The following is a 24,361-nucleotide window of genomic DNA, read 5'->3' on the forward strand; positions in this document are numbered from 1 at the left end:
ATCGAATTCTGTGCCGAATTGAAGCCGACCGAGTGAGAAGCCCTGTGATAATGTAACATTTTCTGTAAACAACGCAGCGACCCTTGGAAACCCAGTTTTCAATCAAGTCTATTTTGCACAACATTTTTCCGTATCCCGTTAAAGCAGTGAGTATTAAAAGGACTCAGTCCCGTTCCTGGTCATTGTGACCAAATGACCAAGGCAATCGATGGCAATGATAATGATGCTTGACATCGACAGTTGCATTCCTACTCACTAGAGTCACATTGTATTACAGATCATGTACGCAGAGGAGATGATGATCCTTCTGGCACCCTGAGACAGTGCGACAATTAATCCCACGTTGTTAGTCTCACTCTATACCAAAAACCAGTTAGCCAGCGGACTGAGCTAACCGGCTTCCATTTAATGTAAAGCTAAAACAAATAGCTCAGCACATTAACAATCTGCAGTAATTCACGATTGAGTGGGTTGGTTTCTGAAAATTAAACGTACCTTCTGAACAATGAGTGAGGCTATTCCAAGATTGCCTTCTCTGACAGCGCTGGGACATGACTGATGTTCTCAATGATATGGAAGTGCCAATGTTTGAGTTGGGTAGACAAAGTTAAAAATTACACAACGTCAGGGCATAGTCCAGCAGGTTTATTTGGAAACACTAGCTTTCAGACAGCCGCTCCTTCATCAGGTGTGTGTCTTTCTGCAGAAACTTGATGTGTGTGTCAATATGCGCGATCGTTTGGAAGATCATCTGGATTTTAATTGATCGTTCGTGGTGTCGATTGTACCCATGACATAGATGTGTTGGTGTTGGACTGGGGTGGACAAATTTAAAAATCATACAAAGCCAGATTAGAGTCCAACAGTTCACAACCACCTGATGAAGAAACAGTGCACGGAACACTGGTGCTTCCAAATATGCTTGTTCGATACAATCTGATGCAATGTGATTTTTAACTTTGAGAGCTCTTGGTAATGTTTAATTGATCGAAGACAGTAAACGAATTTTCGTTCGTGGAGATGAAAATTTCAAATATTATCCACCTCAGTGTAACAAAAAAAAAAGTTTGGATGTGTGCTGAATCTCCACAATGCGCTTGTGCCAAGCAAAACTTGAACCTGCACCTGCCTGATCCGTAGCCAGCTATACGAATGGCTGTACCACTGGCCAGATGCACAGCTGAAATTTTACACGCTGCAGAGCTGTGGTGCTGACAACGACATGAGCAATAACAGTAACAGTCACAAGGTGAACAAAGAACAAAGATAATCACCATCAATGATCCACTTCAAATTGTCTTAAAAAAAACTACCATTCACAATTCGAGCAGCTAATCAATGAGGTCGCTGCTGATCAAGAAAATTGCAACTTACTTTGCTGCGTTTTCACCCTAATTAGAGGTAAACTCTAGCCTAATCATAACATCACATATTCCCATTAATTTTCGGTTTAGATTGCGTTAATGACCTGTCCGTATTTGCAGGAAACTGAACAATATGAAATGAGTGAAAACGTCCTTCCCGTGATGTAATCCAGTGCAGAGTCGGCCAGAAAAGAAAAGACAAAGACATGAAACATCACCCCCATTTCTCTCTGTACCAATGCATTTTCCTGAGTTGGATATTTGCAGGACTTGTCTTTAGTATCGAAAGTATTAATTATTTTCCTGGGAAAGTTTCTTCATAAATCAATTAACATCTGAGTTTTGGAACCTATTTTACTTCAGATTAAAATAGTTGAATATCCTTTCCCCCAGCCTAATGTCCCAATCCTCCCTTCTCTTCCATGTAAATACCAGCTACTCCAGGTGAGGTTGGAGCTCCCAACCTAACGTTCCAATGCTCCTTGCTGCTCCATGTCAATAGCAGCTTCTTCAATTTAATTTGGGGATCCCAGTCTGATGCCTCAATGCTCCCTGCTCCATGTCAATAGAAGCGGTCCAGTTGAGGTTGGATCTACCACTCTCATGCCCAAATGCTCACAGGTGCTACATGTCATTAAGGGCTGGTCCTTGTGAGGTTGGTCCTCCCAGTCTGATGTCCAAATGCTCCCTCCTCCATGTCAATAGAAGCGGTCCAGTTGAGGCTGGATCTATCACTCTGATGTCCCAATGCTTCCCGCTGCTACTTGACATTAAAAGCTGCTCCAGATGAGAGTGGAGCTCCCAGACGGATCTCACAAAACTCCTTGCTCCATGTCGACTGAAGCTGCTTCAAATTAGGTAAGATCCCGCAGTCTGATGTTCCAATGGTCCCTGCTGCTCCACGTCAATAGAAGCTGCTCCGGGTTAGGTTGGATCTCCCAGCCTGCTTCCCCAATGCTCCCTGCTACTCCAAGTCAATAAAAGCTTCTCCAGGTGTGGTTGGAACTCCCAGCCTGCTGCCCCAATGCTCCCTGGTCCATGTGAGCAGACGCTGCTCCAGATGAGGTGGGATCTCCCAACCCTTGCAACTCACACACCTCTATACCAACTTAGAAATAGTGCCCACTGACCATTTCCACCATTGGAGCCATTGGTGGAATATCCGCATCATGTGAATTTAATATTATTTTTCGTCAGCACCGAATCATTACTTCCAAAAGACATTCTTTCTTAAATATTGTTTATCATGTGCATATTGCAGTCAATCCGAAGTTAGATAATGGTGCTAATTGATGTATGCTCAATAAAAATTACATCATATTTTTCATGTTGAGTAACTGCCACTTAGCAAGGGCAATGTTTGTAATGAAATCACACTTTTATTACAGGTGAGGGAATGTGGTTTGTATTATTTAAAATGAACTTGTCCACTGTGTACAATGATGAAATGGATCTCAATTTCAAAGCAAACTTGGTTACGTTGTCATCCATCTTGACATGTGGTGTCCTTTTCTTTCAATGACACAGGTATTAGAACGAAACGTCTGTTAATGACATGCGTATAAAGACACATTAAATCATTTTTCATGCTAATGCTGCATGAATTTGCGATTATTGCTCCACAGTTTAGGTTCAGTCCCTGCAGTGAGCATGCTACTTCTCCAGTTGTCCATAGTTCAATGTGATGCATCCAGTGTCTGCATAACGTTTTGGAGCTTGATTCCCACATCTTGTGTTTATCTGTGTCTTGTGTCCAGCCTTCATCAATGGCGAGAGCAACGGGCGATAAAGAGACCAATGTGAAAGTCTCTCCGTATCCATGCATGGCACCCATATCTGCAATTCTCTTCTGTGCATTTTCAGCCAGTTCTCGGTGCCCCAACACCCACGCCCTGCCCCTTTTGAAATATTTCCATTATTTTGTTCTGCCTTTCTGTGCTCTTCTCACCAACATGAATCACTTCTACTCAACCTGCTCCAGATTTCATTTGAAAAAACAGTCATTAAGAATCGCATTACATAAACATGCGCTTCGCATCTCTTGTATTTTGGTTTCCTGGATCTCTTTCATATGATAAAAGGTCACAGCAGCTTTGAAAAAGAAAATCGCGTTACTTTTCATTATCCCAATGTGATCTACGTTTCAATGCAGTTTAAGCAACTGACTCAAATTATTCTTTAAGATTTTATAATAGCGTCGATGCATATAAACTGACCATTGGAGTTCCAATTTCAATAAGACAGGAGTGAGCATGCAAAAATAGCAACATTGAAAACAGCGACGAGAGTGGGACTCGAACCCACGCGTGCAGAGCACAATGGATTAGCAGTCCATCGCCTTAACCTCTCGGCCACCTCGTCACGTATATGAGCTTGTGCATGAATAAGTGAATTGCGTAAATTATGCAGAACAGCAGATATTTCTCCCTGGTCTGGTGAAATGCTAAATAGCACAGTACGGTCCCAAGAGTATGGTCTGACCTCTGGGTTGTGGGGCAATGGCATTCCCACTGTGACACTCTGCTTACAGTGATCTAAGCAAAAATGAAGAAAAGACTATGTAACAAAGTCTGTTGAATTCTGTGAAGATTTGAAGTCAACAGAATGAAGAACCCGAGAAAGCAGGATGTGTTCCTTCAAGAAAGCGTTGGCTAGAGCTCATAAGGATAGTGGACTCAAGGGTTATGGGGATAAGGCAGGAACAGGATACTGATTGAGGATGATCAGCCATGATCGCAATGAATGGTAGTGCCGGCTCGAAGGGCAGAATGGCCTACTCCTGCACCTATTGTCTATTGTCTATTAAATTGCCTGTGAGGAATTGTTTTCGAGACTGGAGGAGAGTGCATAGTGCTCAATGTCATTATTCAGAACACCTTTCTTCTGCTCAGATGTTTTTGACCAGCACTTCTGTATAGAACAGACACTTTCAAAATCCTAAATAAGACTAAACAGACAATTGAATTCAGCAATGCAAAAACCTTGATCTGTATCATTTTCCTGGGCCATGCAACACCAAGTATGATCACAGCAACACAGTGAGCAAGTGTCAGAAGGAAAATTAGTGCAGTGCCAGAGAGAATGCTGGGAGCAGCAGTTGACACACGGGGAAGTGCATTTCCCACAACAGGAACACTACCAAAAAGCGGACTGTGGTGGAAGAATTCAGAGGGGGTTTACACTTTGGAATTTGATACCAGAGACACAATGGAGATCTGTCATTGAGTCTGTTAAAGATGAAGATTTTAAGATTTCTACAGATGAAAAACAAAATAAAATGTTCATTGGTTAGTGAAGGCAAATGTTGCAATTATATATTTCAAAAATCTACCCATCTTTGCAATGAGTAGCTCACCATTTTCCTCACTCGGAGTCAGAACCACTGGTGAAGATGATCGTTAAATCCCCGTTACTAGCCATGGAATCAGAGAACTTCGGTTTCCCAAACGTTAAGGTACAACCAGGAACTTGGAGATAAGCATTAATGTGTTGCTCCTGTGATGCAGGTGACAGTGCATGGTATCTCTGTGCCAGTATAGTGGGCTGTGCTGCGCTGAAGTTTTAAGTTTGAGCCTCACATGGAGCAGCTTCAATTATTCATTGTCTTGAGGGGTACGGATAGAAGGTGATATTGAGCAAAGCCAAGTTTATGGGAAAATACCCGTGTTTGTGGATTGAGAAATGACCTTTATTGGATAATAACTCCTTGATCAACAAACATACTGCAAGTAGTTAAAACGTGAAGAGACATGTGTGGAGAGAGAGCCAAAGGTGATTGTTCAGCAGGTGGATAACGTTTCCCATGTGCATTGCTTTAATTTCGCGAAAATAAATGTTGAACTGGTTTTATGTTATGCATTTTGTTGCAAAGTCGCAAAGGTTATTGCAATAATCAAAAAGGAAAAATCACATAGGACCGTTTGAATATTGTATTGAATTGAATTTTGGCCTGAGCATATTTTATCTTCAATGGCATGCTGCAGAGAAGTACAGAGGGTTAACAATACAAAATAACAGATCTTCTTGGTGCATTTCTTGGGTGGAGTAAAGAATGTACGAAATATACATAACATCATGTGAATGTGGTCGAATCTTTAAAGTAGGTGTTGCGTCTCCAAGTGACGATTCAATTCCGACTGATTAGGATATAACTTCTGTCTGCAGTTAATTTAGGACATCAGCTCCATTTACAGAGTTTCACCATGAATAACACGCCACACCTTACCAATCCATGAACGTTTTTTACTCAATCTTAATCAGTTCTACGTGTTCATGAAATGTCTTTGTGGCTGAAGTCAACCAAATTCGAAATTCTTACGCAACCACACTGACTTCCTCTCAATGGTAAATTCCCTCCTTGTATGTTTGTTCGTGTATCTTTTAAAACACTGTGAAATCAGCTTCTACGTTTTATTTCTGGAAAGTCGTTCACGATTTAACTAACTGTATTGATTGGAAGAAACTCTCATTCAAACTTTTCTTAATCATTCACTAATGGTTTTGAAGCTCTAACTAAAGTTATTGATTCACTCGAAAGAGGGGATTTCCCTGATTTAGTCATTCAAACCTCACGTTATGTGAAAATCTCATTTGTTGACTTCAAACTTGGGTGTTTCTGCTCCAGCATTTCCAGATCTCGTGAATAAACTCCCTCATTCTTTCCATCATCCCGTTTGCATCCTTTCTGATATTTTTATGTCTCAGTAAACAACGTCACTTGGCTTTCTAATATCTTGCTATCCAGGAAACAGCGTCGGTGTCCTTTCTAACCTCTTCACATGTTGTTGGTGGAGCATGAGGACAAGGATTACACACAATGCTCCCACTGAGGGTGACCTGAAGATTTTACAGTCACACTATGAACTCTTTGCTTTTTAAATATGACGTCACTATGTATAAACTCCACTCAGGTAAATTATTATCTATCCAGTTCATGAACATCATCTCCGTAGGATCGAAAATTATCTATCACTCCCTTTATTCTTCCATGAAATGTTTGAAAGTTTTGTAAGGCCAACATCTCTAACTCCCCGTGCCCTGAGTGAGCCTCAGCTATTTCTAAAGGCGACTCAAGTTCAAATACTTCATAGTGTGGCTCCAGTCATTCCAGTGCAGACTGGTTCTGGACAGTAAATGTCATCACCAAAGGCCACCGTGGATCTGAAATCAAAGTTTTTTCACATAGTAATTGTCTTAGCTATTGTGTATCGTACGTCCATGTTCTTTTTCAATGTGTTCATCATTTCATGGGTCCCTGTATTGAATTCTACTGAATGATTAATTTGTGAATGGAGACTTTCCCTTCACCACTCATTCGAAACTCCATGGAACATTGAATGATTTTACTCATATGCTTCCAGAGGACAGTCCTGCCATCACTGGGATGAATCAGTGAACATTCCGGACGTATTCTTGAAGGCAAGGATTTCCTTCTCCAGTTTAGGGGATCATTACTGCACTGAATCCCATGTGTGCCTTCATTAAGATCAGAACAGTTGCAGCAAGATTTTAAAACAAGGATTTGGCAATCTGCTTGCATTGGCAAGAATAACATCGCATCCTTTTGGTTTTCTTTAAATCACTGACGAGAAGGAAAATGTAAACGGGGAGAGCGAGTGGGAAAGTGAGGCAGTTGCAGCTCTGGTGAAATTCTTTCTTTGTGAGTCGTTCAGCAACAAGAGATATGCAGGTAACTCATTCGTGAGAGATCTTCACATCGAGAACAAAAAGCAACCAAGTGCAGTTAGCACAACTTCCGGAGTGGGGGTGGGGTGAGCAGTAACTTCTGTCGCTATGTTCAGAAACTGCCTTTTCGATTTACTTGGACACAAACTGCATTTCTAAAAAGCACCATGGAGTTTAGCAAAATTTATTGAGTCGCTTCTTGTCGATTCCCACACAGGTTTCCAACTCAGTTGATATCCATGTGGCTCAAGTCCAGGTGTGAACATCTCTGCAGTAAATTGCACGGTTAAGGTAAAAGGCAAGGAAAGTGGCTTCTCGAATAGAAACAGTTACTGAAACTATGCTGCACGGTATGATGTGGAACACGGCCTGCTCAGCTTTGTGCATTTTCCCTGTAGTCCGGTGTGTTTCGTGTTCCGTGTAAACGTGAAAGTTGTCCTGTTTCGAGCAATCGGTGAAATCATTCAGCAAAGCAAGAATCGAAATTGAAGTAATGTCAAGCAGCTCATGGTGATTTGACCAAATCATTACCGAACATATATTCTCACGCAGTCAAAGATACATTTCTGGCTGAAAAGAGTCTGAGAAGATAGACACAGCTTACCATTGATTTTTGTCTGGATTGATGGGCTTTCATTATCTGCTGCGAAATAGACATTGTAGCCGGGCACATACCAGCTGCTGTGCGAGTCGGACAGGGACCATGGAACCCTTTTCATGTGACTTTGCATGTGTGGTTATGCAGGAGCACAATTCGAAATGCAAGAAAATGAACGCTCAGGCTGTCTGGTAGTGTGGCCGAGCGGTCTAAGGCGCTGGATCCAGGTTCCAATCCCACCACTGCCATTTCAGCTGATCAACTCCACTGCTCGAATGCTGCTTCGATCCCCGCTGCATTGATGTTCTCGGAGAATTAACTGTGGACAGGTGCCGAGTATTGTCAGGTCTCTCAGCTGCCATGCTGTTATTCGCCTCCCCTGCAGAAAATCGCAAGCAGCTCAGCGATTGGTTTATGTTCCAGGCAAGTTGAGGTTTTACTGGAACCGAATGGAGACTGTTATTTCATCGCTGTTGTGAAACAAAGTCCGGCGGTGAGTCGATTCATCGTTATTTGGCTTTCTGGCGAATGGGAAAATCTTTCCAATGCATATGTTATTGAATTTCTCCCATTTCCTGCATTTCCGTCCTGGAGACACCGGAAGGGAAAGGTAATCTAATCGAGACTGTGATTGGTGAAATTCACTTTTTTATGGCCCATACTTATTATATTCTTTCTTTCTCTCTTTTCAGCATTGTCTGGGAAGTGGTGGTGCACTAAGGCTGCAGTATGTTTGAAAGAGTAGTTTGGAATTGCCCTGTTGTTAGTTGTGAGATTACTTTATGCCTCATGCCCTCGGACTGTCTCACATTTAGCATTCATGCTTCGCTGTGTCTGAACATGCATTAGGTATGCCAGTTTTGTTTGTGTTCCGTGTTAAATGCTTTCTGTTTGCGATTCGGTCAATACATTACGAGTTAACAGGGGTTCTGAGGTAACTTGCAGCAGCAAAAATCCTCAACTGAGGATCTGGGAAAGTTTCACGAAGCATGGTCAGTCGGAGCAAAAGTAAGGAAGTCGTTCGTTTCTGCAGTGTTTCACAATACTACCTTTCCCGTGAGCAGTCGAACAGACTAAATGATTGTGCTACAGACTGCGACGGCAAGCTCCGCTGAAAAGTAATCCTTTAAAACCGGTGTAAGCAACGCAAGGTTATTGGGGTACACCGCGTGGAAACAGAGACTTCGGTGTATCTCATCCATGCTCACCACATCACCAAAATTAAACAAGTCCCGTTCCACAGCATTTCTCCTCAATCCCTCTAAACCCATCCTATCCAGAAACTCATCCGATTACCATTGCAATTTTCTGAGTGCAATAGCCTCCTCCACTCCCTCTGGTAGCTCATTCCATACACCCACAACCTTGTGAGTGGAAAATGTGCGTCGGGGTCCTTTGTCAATTTCAGACCACTCACCTTAAACCTATGCTCTCGAGGTTCCAACTCACCCTAGCTTGTGTAAAACACGTAAATACTCAGTTTACAACCCTTCCATAAAACCATGTCGCAGCCGTTATGCTGCCGGGAAAGTTGTCCCAGCTTATTCCACTTCACACTCCAGTCCAAACATTGACGACATCCTTGTCTATATTTTGTCACTAATTTCAGTCTATATTTTTTGACTTTTTCAAGATGTCAATTTCCCTGGATAACAACGAGCTATTGGAAAAAGAAAGGTGAAACGTAGAATGGCTTCAACTTTCAGTGCTGGATGCCACAGAGCCGCAACGCGCTCGGCTGAAGCTCGTTTCTGTAGTGTAGTGGTCATCACGTTCGCCTCACACGCGAAAGGTCCCCAGTTCGAAGCTGGGCAGAAACTGCTTTGTTCTTCAATTGCAGCCTTTTACACGGACAAGAACGGAGCTTTCTTGCTTGCTCTCCCATCTGCAAATCTGCCTTCGAAAATGCTCGAACAAATCTGCTCTCTTTGTGAAATGTGATGCACTTCCATTTAATTAGTGAGCAAAGCATTGTAAAGGCTTGTTCTGATCAGAACCATTGTAAAACCTGGTTCTGATCATAAGTCATTCTGTTTGAGAGTGTAGTTACCGCGTTCTGATCCCTTCCACGAAAAACTGTCCCGCATTTGCATTCCTTGCGCAGGCGGACCGGTTCAAAGACAGGGAAGAAGCTGATGCGCTGGTGCTACTGATCAGCGCACCACTGATTCCTGAACTAGTCTGTCTGTCAAATGTAAACCAAAGTCGTCTCTGCAAGGCCTCATTTGGAAACTCTCTGTCGTTATTCAACGTGCGAGAATAGGCAGCAGAGGTGCTGAATCATGGTTTGGATCAGTTCGCACGTTAGTGACTCATTCAATCAGCAACAGCAATGAAAGAAATTGCACTCCCAGAGGAACCTCTGGACCTGTGCTTTCATAGCGTCGCTAGTATTAAGGTGAGCCCCGAGATCTAAGCCATGTTGGAACTGAAACGGAGGAATTGACAGAGAGGCTGCAGAATAACATCGCATCCTTTTGGTTTTCTTTAAATCACTGACGAGCAGGAAACTGTAAACGGGCAGGGCGAGTGGGAAAGTGAGGCAGTTGCAGCTCTGGTGAAACTCCTTCTTTGTGAGTCACTCAGCAACAAGAGACGTGAAGGTGACTCATGCGTGAGAACTCTTCACATCGAGAACAAAAAGCAATCAAGTGCAGTTAGCACCTCTCCCGGAATGGGGGTGGGGTGAGATAATTACCTTTTGACTTCAGTTACTATGTTCAGAAACTGCCTTTTAAATTGAGGTGAACAGAAACTGCATTTCTAATGAGCACCATGGAATTTAGCAAGATTTATTGAGTCGCTTCTCGTCGATTCCCACACAGGTTTCCAACTCAGTCGGTATCGATGTGGCTCATGTCCAGGTGTGAATATCCCTGCAGCCAATTGCACGGTTAAGGTAAAAGGCAAGGAAAGTGGCATCTCGAACCAGCCCCGAGGTCATATCATCCTCACAAGGTGATCTGTCGTTCTCGGATTGTAATGCTACCTCCGGTTTTAGGGTGGAGAACATTCTTTGCAAAACAGACACAGTGACTGAAACTATGCTGCACGGTATAATGTGGAACACGGCCTGCTCAGCTTTGTGCATTTTCCCTGTAGTCCGGTGTGTTTCATGTTCCGTGTAAACGTGAAAGTTGTCCTGTTTCGAGCAATCGGTGAAATCATCAGCAAAGCAAGAATCGAAATTGAAGTAATGTCAAGCAGCTCATGGTGATTTGACCAAATCGTAACCGAACATATACTCTCACGCACTCACAGAAATATTTGTAGCTGAAAAGAGTCTGAGTAGGTAGACTCAGCTTACCATTGATTTTTGTCTGGATTGAGGGGCTCCTTCTTTGTGTTTCACTCAGCAACCAGAGACATGAAGGTGACTCTGGCAGAGTGCTCTTCACATCGAGAACAAAGAGCACTCAAGGGCAGTTAGCACCTCTTTGACATCTTCTGGGGTGGGGTGGGGCAATCACCTTTTGACTTCTGTTAAGATCCTCAAAAACTGAAAGTTGTCCTGTTTCGAGCAGAGGACGAAATCATTTACCAAAGCAACAATCCAAATACCAGCAATATCATGCAGCTCATGGTTACTTTGCCCAATCATATCCGAATATACAGTCTCTCATACAGACATTACATTTGTGGCTTTAGCAAATCTCAGAAGCTTGATTCCAGCTATCAAATGATTTTTGGCTGGATTGAATGTTTGTTGCGAGATTGATATTGTAGTTGGTCATATCCCTGCAGCTGTGCCAGCAGGAGAGGGATCACAGAACTGTTTCCCTGTGACTTTGCTTCTAATGTTTCACAGGAGCACCATGGAAGGTGTAAGACAATACACTGCAGCTGTGGCTGGTTTCGTGGCCAAGTGACCGAAGGAACTGCTTTCTCACTACAAACTCTCAGGTGGCTCGAGTTCAGATCCAACCGCTGCCCTTTGTGGGTGTGCTGTTTGTTTTACTGCAGCCTGTTAAATGCTGCTGTGTTTAAATTCCAACACAACCATGTGGTTTTGCTTTTGGAAATGTACCTCTGATTTGGGAGAGTGCACACTCTCTATCCTGTCAGTGTTTATGCTGTTATGATCACGTTTGCGTCCCACATGAAATGTCCCCGTTCTCAAGCGGTTCTACTGCTGCATCATGTTCCGGCCAAGTTGTGTTATTCACTGTTTTCACTGAAACAGAACGGAGATTGGTATTGCATCGCTGTTGTGAAACAAAATCCTGCAGTGACTTTACTTCTCATTATTTGGTGTTCTGGCGAATGGGAAAATAATTCCACTACATTGTGATGTCATATGGTCTTAAATTTCTTTTATTTCCTTCCCTTCTGCCCTGGAGATGGAGGAAGCAGGCACTGCCGCATTGTTGATCGGATGGGCAAATTAATCTAAACGAGACTGTGTTTGGGAATCTCTTAACTTTTCATTGTCCGTTCATGTTCAGTTCTTTCTTTTCCCTCATTTCGGAGCTTTTCGGGAGGTGGCGGTGCACCAAGTTTCCAATACATTTTGGGAGTGCAGTTTGGAATTGCTCTGAAGGATCTGGGAGCTGTTTATGGCTGATTGCCCTCGCACTGTCCCCAGAACAGCATTCATGCTTCAATGTCTCTTAAAATGTATTTTAAACAAACTCCCATTTCCCAGCATCTGGCCCCTATCCCACTAAACCTTTCCTATCCAGAAGCTCAGCCGGTTGCCTTTGAAATCTTCTGAGTGTACGAGCCTCCTCCACTTCCTCTGGTCGCTGATTCCATACACGCACAACCTTCTCTGTGGGATAGGTGCCTCATTCCGTTTTATATTTTACCCGTCTCACCTTAAACCTATGCTCTCCAGTTTTTAACTCGCCCCATATTGCAGAGATCAATAACTCAAATTTTTCTGTTGACAAACCTTCCTTAAGGTCATGCCTGACGATGAAGGGTAAGACGTCCCAGCATGTTCAGGCTCGCCCGACATTCCAAACTGTGCATCCCTGACACCATCTTTGTTTATATTTTGTGAGCAATTTCACGTGATTTTCTTATTTTTTAAATGATGCCAATTACGCTGGAGAATAACCAGCTCCTGGAAACAGAAAGATGAAGCGTTGAGCCGCTGTAAATTTTAGTGCTGGCCGACTCTGAACACCAGCTGCTCGCGGGGATATTTCCTGTAGTGTAGTGGCTGTTAGAGTCACCTCATACACGAAAACTCCCCGCTTCAAAATCGGGCAAGAATAGCCTTATTCCCGATGGCAGCCTTTCAGACTGACATGAGCAGAGATTTGTAACTTGCTGTTCACGTCAGCAAACCTGGCTTTGAATTTGCTCGCTCATACATGCTCGAGTGATGAAACGGAATACAATCCCATTTCATTTCTGTGTGAAACATTTTCACAGTGTTCGCCAAACTGGTTTTGAATATGCACAGATGTGTACAGCACTGATGGCCATTCTGTGTCACAGTGGAGTTCCTGGACTCTGATCCTTCCACTAAAAACAGTACCACATTTGCTTTCCTTGGGCAGGCGGCCTGGTTCAAAGCCAAGGGGCAAAGGTTCCCAGCAAAAATCCTCAACTGAGAACCTGGGCATGTTTCATGGGGAATGGTCAGTGGGAGTAACATCGTGGAAGCACCCGGTTCTGCAGTGTTTCTAAACACTAAATTCAAGAGCGATTGGATTTTAGTATTCTGAGGCATAATTTAAATTGATTGGTAAAATTGGAATTGTTTCTTAATTACCAAACAAAACTGACTTGTTCCACAGCCAACCGTTACATCTTTCCAATTTTCCAGTACAGGCTGAGACTGCGAGCTGGTCATCACAGGTATTTGTCAGCGCTCAGTTCCGAACAGCATTCACTCTCATTTGAAGGTGGAGGGCACGTCTTCAACTTCATAACACTGTTCTCATCACAAAATCCTGCAGCTTCTCATCTGGGGACAGGGGTTGGATTGCAACCGTTCCCATATTAAATGTAAAGATTTTCACACGGGAAGCGCCATTCATGAGGTGGGAGTGGGGATGGGGGAGTTTCTGTAAGCTGTGTCCCAGGGCTGTTCAGGGAGCTGCAGTGGCCACTGTCTGTTGACAGCAGGGGTCTGGAGAGAGCAGTGTTTGTCCCTATCTTACTCCATGTGGAGCCAGGGAACAGAATCATCAATGGTTTGGGCTGCAATTCAACCTTGCCATGGATTTTCCGGTTTAAATGGAGCTAGGGTAGTATTCCCATAGTCTGATCTGGAACAACCAAAGCTCCATACCTGGATGGTGTCAAACTACCAACCTTTATCTTTCAGCCCACTGCTGACCATTGGAGTCATACAGCCTGTCACCAACCAGGCGTGCCGATTTCCCTAAAGCAGGAAGGTTAGCGGGGATCTGAAGGGCGGTGGAACAACTGGAGCTCTCACTGTTTTCAGAGTCTGTCACCAATTTTCCTGCTTTCATTACCAAAAGTGTCAGAGAGCTTGAGGGGTCTGCAAACACCCAGAGGGAAAGGAACTGGGAATTAGAAGATACCCAGATCGTTCAAAATGACTGCCTGAGCTACATCACTATGACTCTGGTACTGGGATAATTCAAGCACATGGCTTGACAGAATCTGAAAATTAAATGCAGAACTTCAGGCTGTTCAGTCCAAATGAGATCCATTAAGATACAGTGGACATTGAATCTCTTCCATATAGCGACTTCATCAAATCCTCCCTGTCAATCTATCCACAATCTTATTTTTTGTATTTCTTCGTCCATTTCCCCCAGCTAATGTGAACATCTTGTTTTCATCTTCCTTATCTATACCAATTATAAGCCAATAAGCTCTATTGCATCTCGCTTCAACTCCAGTTGCTCCATTGCATCCTAAATCACTCCTTAATCTTACTGGTAAATGAATGAGTCTATCCCCTCTCTGGACCCTCCCATCCTTCACAATGTATGATGATCTCTGTTGTGAATATACTGATCACCCTCGACCTGGAGGAGGGATAATGCGAGTTTCTGAAATTATCGAGAGGGTGCAGGAGGAACCCAATAGGACTGGCACCTTTTGGGAGAGAGAAATAATGTTAATGTTTAGAGACAATTTCTTACTTTATTTTGATTATTCTTTTCTCTCTGCCCTAATAGTGATGGATCTTTGAAGCTTCTTTCTCCAAGGATTTCAAGGAAGGATATATACACAAAAGTATCAAACAAAGGGAATTATTTGTCTCTCTGATTTCTCACCTGGACAGACACTGCCTTTATTAAACTTCTTTGAATATTTGAAGAAGATTCATAGACAGGAAACGCCAAAGAAACATTGACTCTAGATCTGACTTGATCAATCGATTCATCACAAACTGGAAATAATTGGCATTTGAGTGTTGCATCCTCAGTCATTACCAATCACTGCATACAATTTCTCCATCATATCCTCCCTGACGATCTGTACCAAAGTCTTAGGTGATTGTTGGTGTATCCCATACCTGGGGGAGGTGTGTTCCAGTTGGAGGTAGTTGGGAGCTGACAGGATGAACTAGGTTGGGGAGTAGATGGGGCTTGGGTAATAGATTCTGGGAGTATTTGAACATTGCTCAGTCAGCCATTATCCTCAAGCCATGCGGGCTGACAGGGGGAGTATTGACCTGTTACTGCCTCTGTCTGTCTGTGAGGAGAAAGTGAGGACTGCAGATGCTGGAGATCAGAGCTGAAAATGTGTTGTTGGAAAAGCGCAGCAGGTCAGGCAGCATCCAAGAAACAGGAGATTCGACATTTCAGGCATAAAGCCCTTCTTCAGGAATGAGGAAAGTGTGTCCAGCAGGCTAAGATAAAAGGTAGGGAGGAGGAACTTGTGGGAGGGGCATTGGTGATGCGATAGATGGAAGGAGGTCAAGGTGAGGGTAATAGGCCAGAGTGGGGTGAGGGCAGAGAGGTCACGAAGAAGATTGCAGAGGGAGTCCCTCCCTCGCTCACTGCACACCCCAGGTCATCTCCTCTGCACAGAAGCTCTTCAGCCACATTCTCAAACAGACTTGCTACCACAGCCACATCTCCTTCCTCAGCACCTGTCGACGGAACCGACCTCGAACTCAGCACTGCCTTCCTAACCTGTAATCTTCTTCCTGACCTCTCCACCCCCACCCCACTCCGGCCCATCACACTCACCTTGACCTCCTTCTACCTAGCGCATCTACAACGCCCCTTCTCCAAGTCCTTCCTCCCTACCTTTTATCTTAGCCTGCTGGACACACTTTCCTCATTCCTGAAGAAGGGCCTTATGCCTGAAATGTCGAATCTACTGTTCCTTGGATGTTGCCTGACCTGCTGCGATTTTCCAGCAACACATTTTCAGCTCTGTCTGAGTGTGACAGAGTGTGGGCTGGGGGTCACTTGTTCCCTTTTTGCCTTTTCTATCTCTCTCACTGTCGCTCTCTCTTTCGCTTCTCTCTCCTCTCTCGTTTTCTCTTTCACACTCTCATTCTTCTGCTCTCTTCTCCACCTCTTCTTCACCCCTCTTCTCCTCCTACCCTCTTCTCCCTCTCTCTCCTCCACTCTCTCTTCTCTCTCCCATCTCTTTTCGCTCTCCCCTCTCTCTTGCCTCACTCTTCTCTCCCCCTCTCAACTCTCTCTTCCCCCACTCTCACTTCATCTCTCTCTCTCTCTCTCTCTCTCATTACGGTCGCACGGTGGCTCAGTGGTTACCACTGCTGCCTCACACTGCCAGGGACCCAGTTCAAATCCTGCCCAAGGCAACCGTCTGTGTAGAGTGTGTACATTCTCCCCAGTGTCTGCATGGGTTTCCTCACTCGGTCCAATGGTGTGCAGGTCTGGGTGGACTGGCCATAGTGGAGTTGCCCAAAGGGTAAGGTGAACTGTTCAGACAGAGCAAGGTCTATGTGGGTTACTCTCCTAACCATCTTTCCACCCCTCTCTTTCCCCCAGTATCCTACTCCCCTCTCCTCTGCCACCCTGCCCTCACCTGTCTTCACGATTCCCTCCTCGTTTTCCGCCCCCACTTTCACTGTCCTACCCATCTGCACTTCTGTCTTTCACCCAATCTCCTCCTCCCCACCTTCAACCACTCTGTCCTCCCGAATTCTTCTCGCCACCTCCTTCTGTTCCCACGCCTCCTGCTGTCTATTCCCTCTTTCCATGCCACCACCTACTCCCCCTCACCTCTTCTCTCCCCGCTAACATCCCCCCGCTCTCCTCCTCCTCGCCCCCACACCTCACCCACTCTCCTCCTCCCCCCTCTGAAACCCTCCTTTGCCCCTGCTGCTGTCTGCCTCATTCTCCCTGCCCCTCTTTCCTCCACCTCTCTCTCCTCTCCCTCTCTCTCTTTCACCCCTATTTTCTGCGCCCTCTCTCCTCCCCTCTCTCTCCTCCCACTCTCTGTCCTTCCCCTCTCTCCTCCCACTCTCTCCCCTCCCCCTCTCTCTTCCCCCTCTCATTCCCCTCTCTCCTCGCCCCTCACTCTCCTACATCTCTCTCTCCTCCCCCTCTTCGTACACCCCCTAACCTCCCCCCTCTCTCCTTCCCCGCTCCATCCACCTCTCCTCCCATTCTCTCTCCTCTCCCTCTCTCTCCTCTCCCTCTCTCCTCTCTCTCCTCCCCATCTTCCTCATCCCCCTCTCCTCCCCCATGCTCTCCCTCTCCCATCTCCCCTCTCCCACTCCCCTCTCTTGTCCCACTCTCCTCCTCCTCCTTCTCTTCTTTCTCCTCTTCCCTCTCTCCTCTCCCCTCTCCTCTCATTCCTCACTACTCTCTCCTCTCACTCCTCATCACTGTCTCCTCTCCCCTTTCTTCTTCCCCTTTCCCCTCTCTCCTCACCGCTGTCTCATCTCCCCCTCCCGTCTCTCCTCTCTCCTGTCCCCCTCTCTTCTCTCTCCTCCCCTTCACCTCCCCTTCTCCTCTTTCTCCCCTCTCCCCCTCACCTCTCCACTCTCCCCTCTCTCCTCATTCCCTCTCCTCACCCCTTCTCTTCTTCCACCTCTCCTTTCTTCACCTCCCCTCCTCTCCCGCTTCCCTGCCCTCTCGTTCCCCTCTTCTCCACACTCACTTCTTCCCCTCTCCCATCCCCCTCTTATTCACCCCTTCTCCTGAACTCCTTCCCTACCCCCTTGTATCCTCTCCTCCCACCTGTCCTCCCTTCTACTCTCCCATCTCTCCTGCCCCCTCCTCCCTGGCTCTCCTCCCTGTCTCTGCTCCATTTCCCTGTTCACCTTCCCCCTCCTTCCCCCACTTCCGCCTCTCCTCCCCTTCACCTCCCACTGTCCTCCCCTCCTCCTCATCTTCACCTCTTTCCTCCCCAATCCTCATGTCCCTCTCTCGTCTACCTCCCACCACCTATCTCCTACTCCACCCCAAACTCCCCTCGCCTCACACCCCAAACGCCCCCTACGTCCTCACTTCCTCCTCTCTCCTAACCCCTCTCCTTCCCTTCTTCCCCATCACTCGTCCCCCCACTTCATTCGCTGTCTCCTCCCGTCCTCCACCTTCCACGTTCTCCCCACCTCTACTCCTCTCCTTCATTCCTCTCCTTCTCTCCTACAATCCCCTTCCCATACACCCTCCACCACTCTACTCCCCTTTACGCCATCCACTCCTTGCTCCTCACCCCCTGTCCTCCTGTTCCCTCTCCTCCCATCTCTCCTCCTACTCTCGCCCACCGTTCCCAGCTCTCTCCTACCCCCTCTCTCCTACAGCCCTCTCTCCACCCCTTCTTTCCTCTGCCATGCCTCTTTCCCCAATCCAATTATCCCCGCACCTCCCCTTCCTCCACCCTCTCTTCTCCCCCTCCCTCCTCACCTCTCCCTCCCCTCCCCTCCCCACTCTCCCTTCCCATCTCTCACATTGAAAGATGAGGCACACAAAGTGGTCAAAAACAGCATGAAACTGGAAGATTGGGAAAGCGTTAAAGATCAGAAGAAAGTCACAAAAAGAGTGAGAAAGAACCGTAGGAAAGAACAGGAGAGAAAAGATGTACCACATAATTTAAAGACAGATAGCAGAAGTTTCTATGAAAACTTTAAATGAAAAAGAGTGGCTAAGGTAAATGTTGGTCCTTCAGGGGATGAGGAGGGACATTTAGTTATGGGGTGTGATGAAATGGCGGAGGCACTGAACAGGTATTTTGTATCGGTCTTCACAGTGGAGGGCGCTAATAACATGCCAGAGATTGACAAAGAGATGGAGTTGGTGAGGACCTGGAAACAAATATTATTACGGAACGCTAGTGTTGGGCAAGCCCATGGAGCTAATGATAGACAAGTCTTCTGTCCTGGTGGAATGCATCCCAGCGTGCTAAAAGAGACAGCGGGGGATAGAACAGTTGCACCGTCAGTAATTTTCCCAATTTGCTGGACTCTGGGGCAGTTCCAGCAGATTGGAAAACATTGGCGCCGCTGTTTAAAAAGGAAGGTAGACAAAAGATGGGGTAGTATAGATCAGTTAGTGCAACATCTGCCGTGGGGAAAATGCTTGAGTCTCTTATCAAGGAAGAAAGAGCAAGGCACTGCTGGATCCCCAAGTGAATACCTTCCCACACATGGAACAGCTGAACGACTTCTCCCCCATGTGAATAGGGTGATGTTAAATAAAGACCATTGAATTTAAGACATTTACAGATCTTAAAGTTTTTTTCCCCCACAGTCAGGGGAAAGCTCTCTTGTCAGTGTAAAGCCACTGGTGTGACATGAAGCTGGATGACAAAATAAATCTCTTTGCACAGAATGTCTGTGTCAATGAGTCTCCAGTAGGTCTGTGAATTTTCAATCCTTCTGACAATCCAGATATTTCCATGGTGCTGATCTCCTCGCATATCTCCAAGTTGGATGATCTGGTGAATCCTTTCCCATAAACACAACATATTTATGGCTTCTCTGTCTGTGAGTGTTTTTAGATTGTGAACTGGATAATGTTAAATAATTTCTGCAGTCAGTTCACTGGAACACTCATACACTTATGTGTGTGTGTGTATGTGTGTGTGTGTGTGAGTGTGTGTGTGTGTGTGTGTGTGTCTGTGTGTGTGTGTGTGTGTGTGTGTGTATGTGTGTATGTGTGTGTGTGTGTATGTGTGTGTGTGTATGTGTGTGTGTGTGTGTGTGTGTATGTGTGTGTGTGTGTGTGTGTCTGTGTTGGGGCTTGACCACACACAATGTTGTTTGAAACCTTTGCTCACTGACATACAAGATAATCATGTCCCTTTATGGCCAAATGTATTTAGTGACTCTGTTGGATCTTTATATCATGTCTGATTTCTCTCACTTCTGGCGAGAGGTGCAAGTGGAGTTCAATGCACCTAAATGTGAGGTGATGCACTTTGGGAAGAATAACAGGAAGGCAGAATACTGGGTCAATGGAAAGATTTTGGTAGTGTGGATGTGCAGAGGGATCTTGGAGTCCGTGTCCATAGATCCTTGAAAGTTGCCACCCAGGTGGATAGTGCTGTTAAGGGGGCATACGGTGTGTTAGGTTTCATTGGGAGAGGGATTGAGTTCTGGAACCACAATATCATACTGCAACGCTACAAAATGATGGTGCGGCCACAGTTGAAATATTGTTTACAGCTGTGGTCGCCCCGTTACAAATACGATGTGGAAGCATTGGAAAAGGTGCAGAGGAGATTTATCAGGATGGTGCCTGGTCTGGAGGGAAGGTCTTATGAGAAAAGCTGAGAAACCTGGGTCTTTTCTCATTGGAAAGAAGGCGGCTAAGGGAGGATTTAATAGAGACATACAAGATAGTCAGAGGATTAGATAGGGTAGACAGGGAAAGCCTTTTTCCTAGGATGAGGACGACAGCTTGTACGAGAGAGAACAACTATAAATTGAGGGGTGATAGATTTAAGACAGATGTCAGAGGCAAATTCTTTACAGAGAGAGTGGTAAGTGTGTGGAATGCCCTACCAGCTCAGGTGGTCAACTCAGCTCCATTAGGGAGTTTTAATTAATCCTTAGATAAGCTCACAGATGATTTTGGGATAGTGTAGGGGGACGAGTTGAGAAAATTCCACAGGTCGATGCAACTTTGAGGGCTGAAGGGCCTGTTCTGCGCTTTATTGTTCTATGTTCTATAATCTGAATCTTTTTCCACGGTAGAAATGACAAATTCTAGAGGACATAGATTTCAGGGGATGGGGAAATTTAAAGAAAATAAAAACCGAAAGAACGGAAGATGCGGTTGATCAGAAACAAAAACAAAAGTTTCTGGAAATGTTCGACAAGTCTGGAAGCACCTGTGAAGAGAAATCAGAGTTCACGTTTCTGATGAAGGACCCGAAACATTAATGGATTTTTATTTTCTCAGATGCTGCAAGACCTGCTGAGCATTTCCAACAGCATGTGAAAGTTTCAAGAGAGTTATGTCAGGCAAGTTTTAATACAAAAGGTGATAGTTGAGTAGAATGTACTCTCCTGGGAGGTGATAAAAGCAGAAACAATCACAATGCTTAAGAGGCATTTGGGCAGGCACATAAGCAGGCAAGGGGTAGGCAGGGATATGGATCATGTGCAGGCAGGTGGAATTAGTTTGGAACGGCATCATGGTCTGCACAGACATGATGGGCCAATTATTCCGGTGCTGTAATGTTCTGTTTTCCAAGGGGCACAATGTGTGGAGCGAGAGTTAATGTTTTTTTTAGAACATACAGTGAGTTGATACATTTTGAGAGAAGCAATGTAGAAAAGAAATATATATTTGCATGGCACAGACACAAAGAGTAGAGACTGAGGGAAGGGGGGCAAGGTGTACAATTCTTTAAAGGAGAGAGGACATAATCAAAGTGTTTTGATCAAAACATATGGGATCCTGGGTTTCATTAAACAATTTCATTGACTAGTTAGGTCACAGTCAATCATTGTGTCCAATTCAGGTCAACAGATTCCTGATCTTCAGGGTGTGGAGTACAGACATATTGGTGTGGTGCACTGATGAAGAAAATGCAGTCACTGGATTGATTTGGAAAAAAATGCTATTTTCTTTGAAGAAATCAAGTTGAAAAAATCATGATAGAATAAAATGGATATGATTATAACACATCTAGATAGAGCAGACAATAAAATAAATTGCACTTGATAGGTGATGGCTCAAAATTTAAGATTAGGTATAACGTTTTGAGAAAGTGGGAGATGAGCAAGTGTTCCACTGGCTGGAAATATGCAGAACATGCTGCCTATTATGGTGGTGCAAGTAGAGGTGATCCATGATTAATGAATACAATTATATCAGATATGAGAGAAATAAACTTTCAGGGTTTTGGGAACAGCTGGAGAACGAGAATAATGGATTCTGCTACAGAGAGCCAGCTTGGATTTGATGGGCCCCTTTCTGTGCCATAACATGTTTTTTTTTGTACTTGCTTAACTTGTTCCGGTTGTTTGTCTTCAGGGGTTAGATTATCATCAAGGTAAATCTACTCTGTGTTCATGCTCAGACCAACACAGGTTGTCCTTCCACAGCAGGAGATAATGTTTACTGTTTTATACTGGGTTCTGGAGGAGTCCCTAGGTAGTGTACACAGAACTGAAAATCTGCTCTAGGGTGTTTTAACCAGGACTGTGAATATCTTGGAACATCTAATGCCACACCAATGCCTGGAATGCTTTCTAACTGACTGACTAAATGAAATATGTTCCTTCCACAGCATGTTGCTGGCTGGAGTTCTGTGGTCAGTGTTATTACACAAGGATCAGAATTGGATAATCTATTGTCTGTAACATATACCAATGATTAGCATGGAAATGTAAATGATTTAATTAGCAAGTTTCTAGATGGTACAAATTGATGAAGTTGTGAATCGTGAAAAATGGTGTCAATGGATACAGCAAGAAAGAGATCCGTTGGTAAACCCATACGGAGATAGATTTTAATCCAGACAAGTGTGAGGTGATGTATTTGGGGAGGCTCATTGCAAGAGGAATGTATTCACTAAACCGAAGGCCTCTCAGCAGCATTGATGTACACAGGGATCTTCAGGGGCAAGTTCACAGCTCCCTGAAAGTGGTGAAGGAGGTGGATGGCAGGCTTGCCTTCTTCTGTCAGGGGAGTGATTATAAAACTGTCATTAGGCCACCTTTGGGGTATTGTGTGCTGTTTTGATCACCATATTAAAAGGAGGATGTGGAGGCTTAGTGCAGTGAGAGAAAAGGTTTACAAGGATGTTGCCTGGATTGGGAGAGGTTGGAAAGACTTGGATTTTTGTCTTGTGAAAGTCAGTGGCTGCGGGTGATCTGAAAGGCTCAGAGTGAATAATCTGAATCCTTTTCCACGGTGAAAATGGCAAATTCTAGAGGCCATAGATTTAAGGGGAGTAGGGGCAAGTTTAAAGGAAATGAAAACTGAAACAACTGAAACAACTGCAGATGCTGTAAACCAGAAACAAAAACATTTTCGGGAAATGTTCAGCAGGTCGAGCAGCTTCTATGAAGATAAATTAAAGTTAACGTTTCTGAGGAAGGGTGACCAGACCCGAAACATGAACTGATTTTTCTTCACAGATGCTGCATGATCTGCTGAGCATTTCCAATAACATGTGCAAGTTTAAAGGCAGTTGTGTTGGCAATTTTCTTGTGCAGAAGGTGGGTCAGTGACTGGAATGTACTTGCCTGAGAGTTGGGAAAAGCAGAAACAATCACAACGTTTAAGAGGCATTTGGGCAGACACATAAGCAGACATGGGTTGGCAGAGATATGGATCATGTACAGGCAGATGGAATTAGTTTGGAATAGCTTCATGAACCACACAGACATGGTGGGCCGATTATTCCGGTGCTACACTCTTCTGTTTTCCAGGCGGTAGAATGTGTGGAGGAGAGTTAATAATTTGAGTGGAATATGTCTCTTCATGAGAACACACAATAAGTTCATTCATTTTGAGAGAAGCAATGTAGAAAGTCAATATATATTTGAATGGCACAGACACAACGTGCAGGACAGCAGGAATGGGGGACAATGTGCACCACTTATTAAAGGAGAGAAAACATAAAGTGTTTTGAGTAAAACAAATGGGATGCTGGGCTTCATTAATGGGGGAATGATAACAAACTCATGGAAAAGATGCTGACCATTGACAAAGCTCTAGTTAGGTCACAGTCAATCATTGCATCCAATTCTGGTCAACAGATTCCTGGTCAGAACGAGGAAGTTAAAATACCATAGAGGGGCCTGTTCCACACCTTTTGTTTCTCTTTCAGGACACTGTGGGGTATCAAGGGTTAAACATTCCCTTGCCAAAGGCCATATTTCATTAACTGAATGCCTGTACTCTTTCAATACAGACAGAACACCTCAGAAGGGGGGAGGCTGACAATATCTCAAAATAGAACCTCTTGCAGCCACACATGTGGATTCCCCCGTAACCCCAGACAGAGGAATTTGCCCTTTCCAGACAAGACTGAGAGCCCTGGGCACAACCCTGTTAAACTGCCTCCCGCTCTCATTGTCTTACCTCCCCTCCATATTAGCATAGGTAAGTGAATCCCCCATTTACTGAAGGAAGAACCCTCCAGCCTTAATCTCTTCCCATCAACACATAATCATGAACAATACGATAATCAGTTTCTGTAATCCATTCATACGTTAACGCAGGACATCGCCATTCATCAAGCTTTGTAAGGTCATAATTACCAGCTTTAAACTATGTAATGACAATCGCCCATGTGACTGATATGTCTTTGTCTAATTCCTATTAAATATACTGTCTCTGTGGGTAAGGCAGAGATTCGTGAAGAAGAGTCTCTACAAGTCTCT

The 24,361-nt window shown here is 44.7% G+C and overlaps 2 non-coding genes across 2 annotated transcripts; one reads left to right on the plus strand and one right to left on the minus strand.

Annotated features, from left to right (window-relative positions):
* Positions 1-3,643: 3,643 nt before the first annotated feature.
* trnas-gcu (transfer RNA serine (anticodon GCU)) lies at positions 3,644-3,725 on the minus strand. Its single transcript has one exon. It is a non-coding gene; the product is annotated as a tRNA-Ser (tRNA).
* Positions 3,726-9,394: 5,669 nt separating this feature from the next.
* On the plus strand, positions 9,395-9,467 carry trnav-cac (transfer RNA valine (anticodon CAC)). The gene has a single exon. It is a non-coding gene; the product is annotated as a tRNA-Val (tRNA).
* Positions 9,468-24,361: the final 14,894 nt, after the last annotated feature.

This window comes from Hemiscyllium ocellatum (assembly GCF_020745735.1).
Source record: "Hemiscyllium ocellatum isolate sHemOce1 chromosome 17 unlocalized genomic scaffold, sHemOce1.pat.X.cur. SUPER_17_unloc_1, whole genome shotgun sequence".
Taxonomy (NCBI): domain Eukaryota; kingdom Metazoa; phylum Chordata; class Chondrichthyes; order Orectolobiformes; family Hemiscylliidae; genus Hemiscyllium; species Hemiscyllium ocellatum.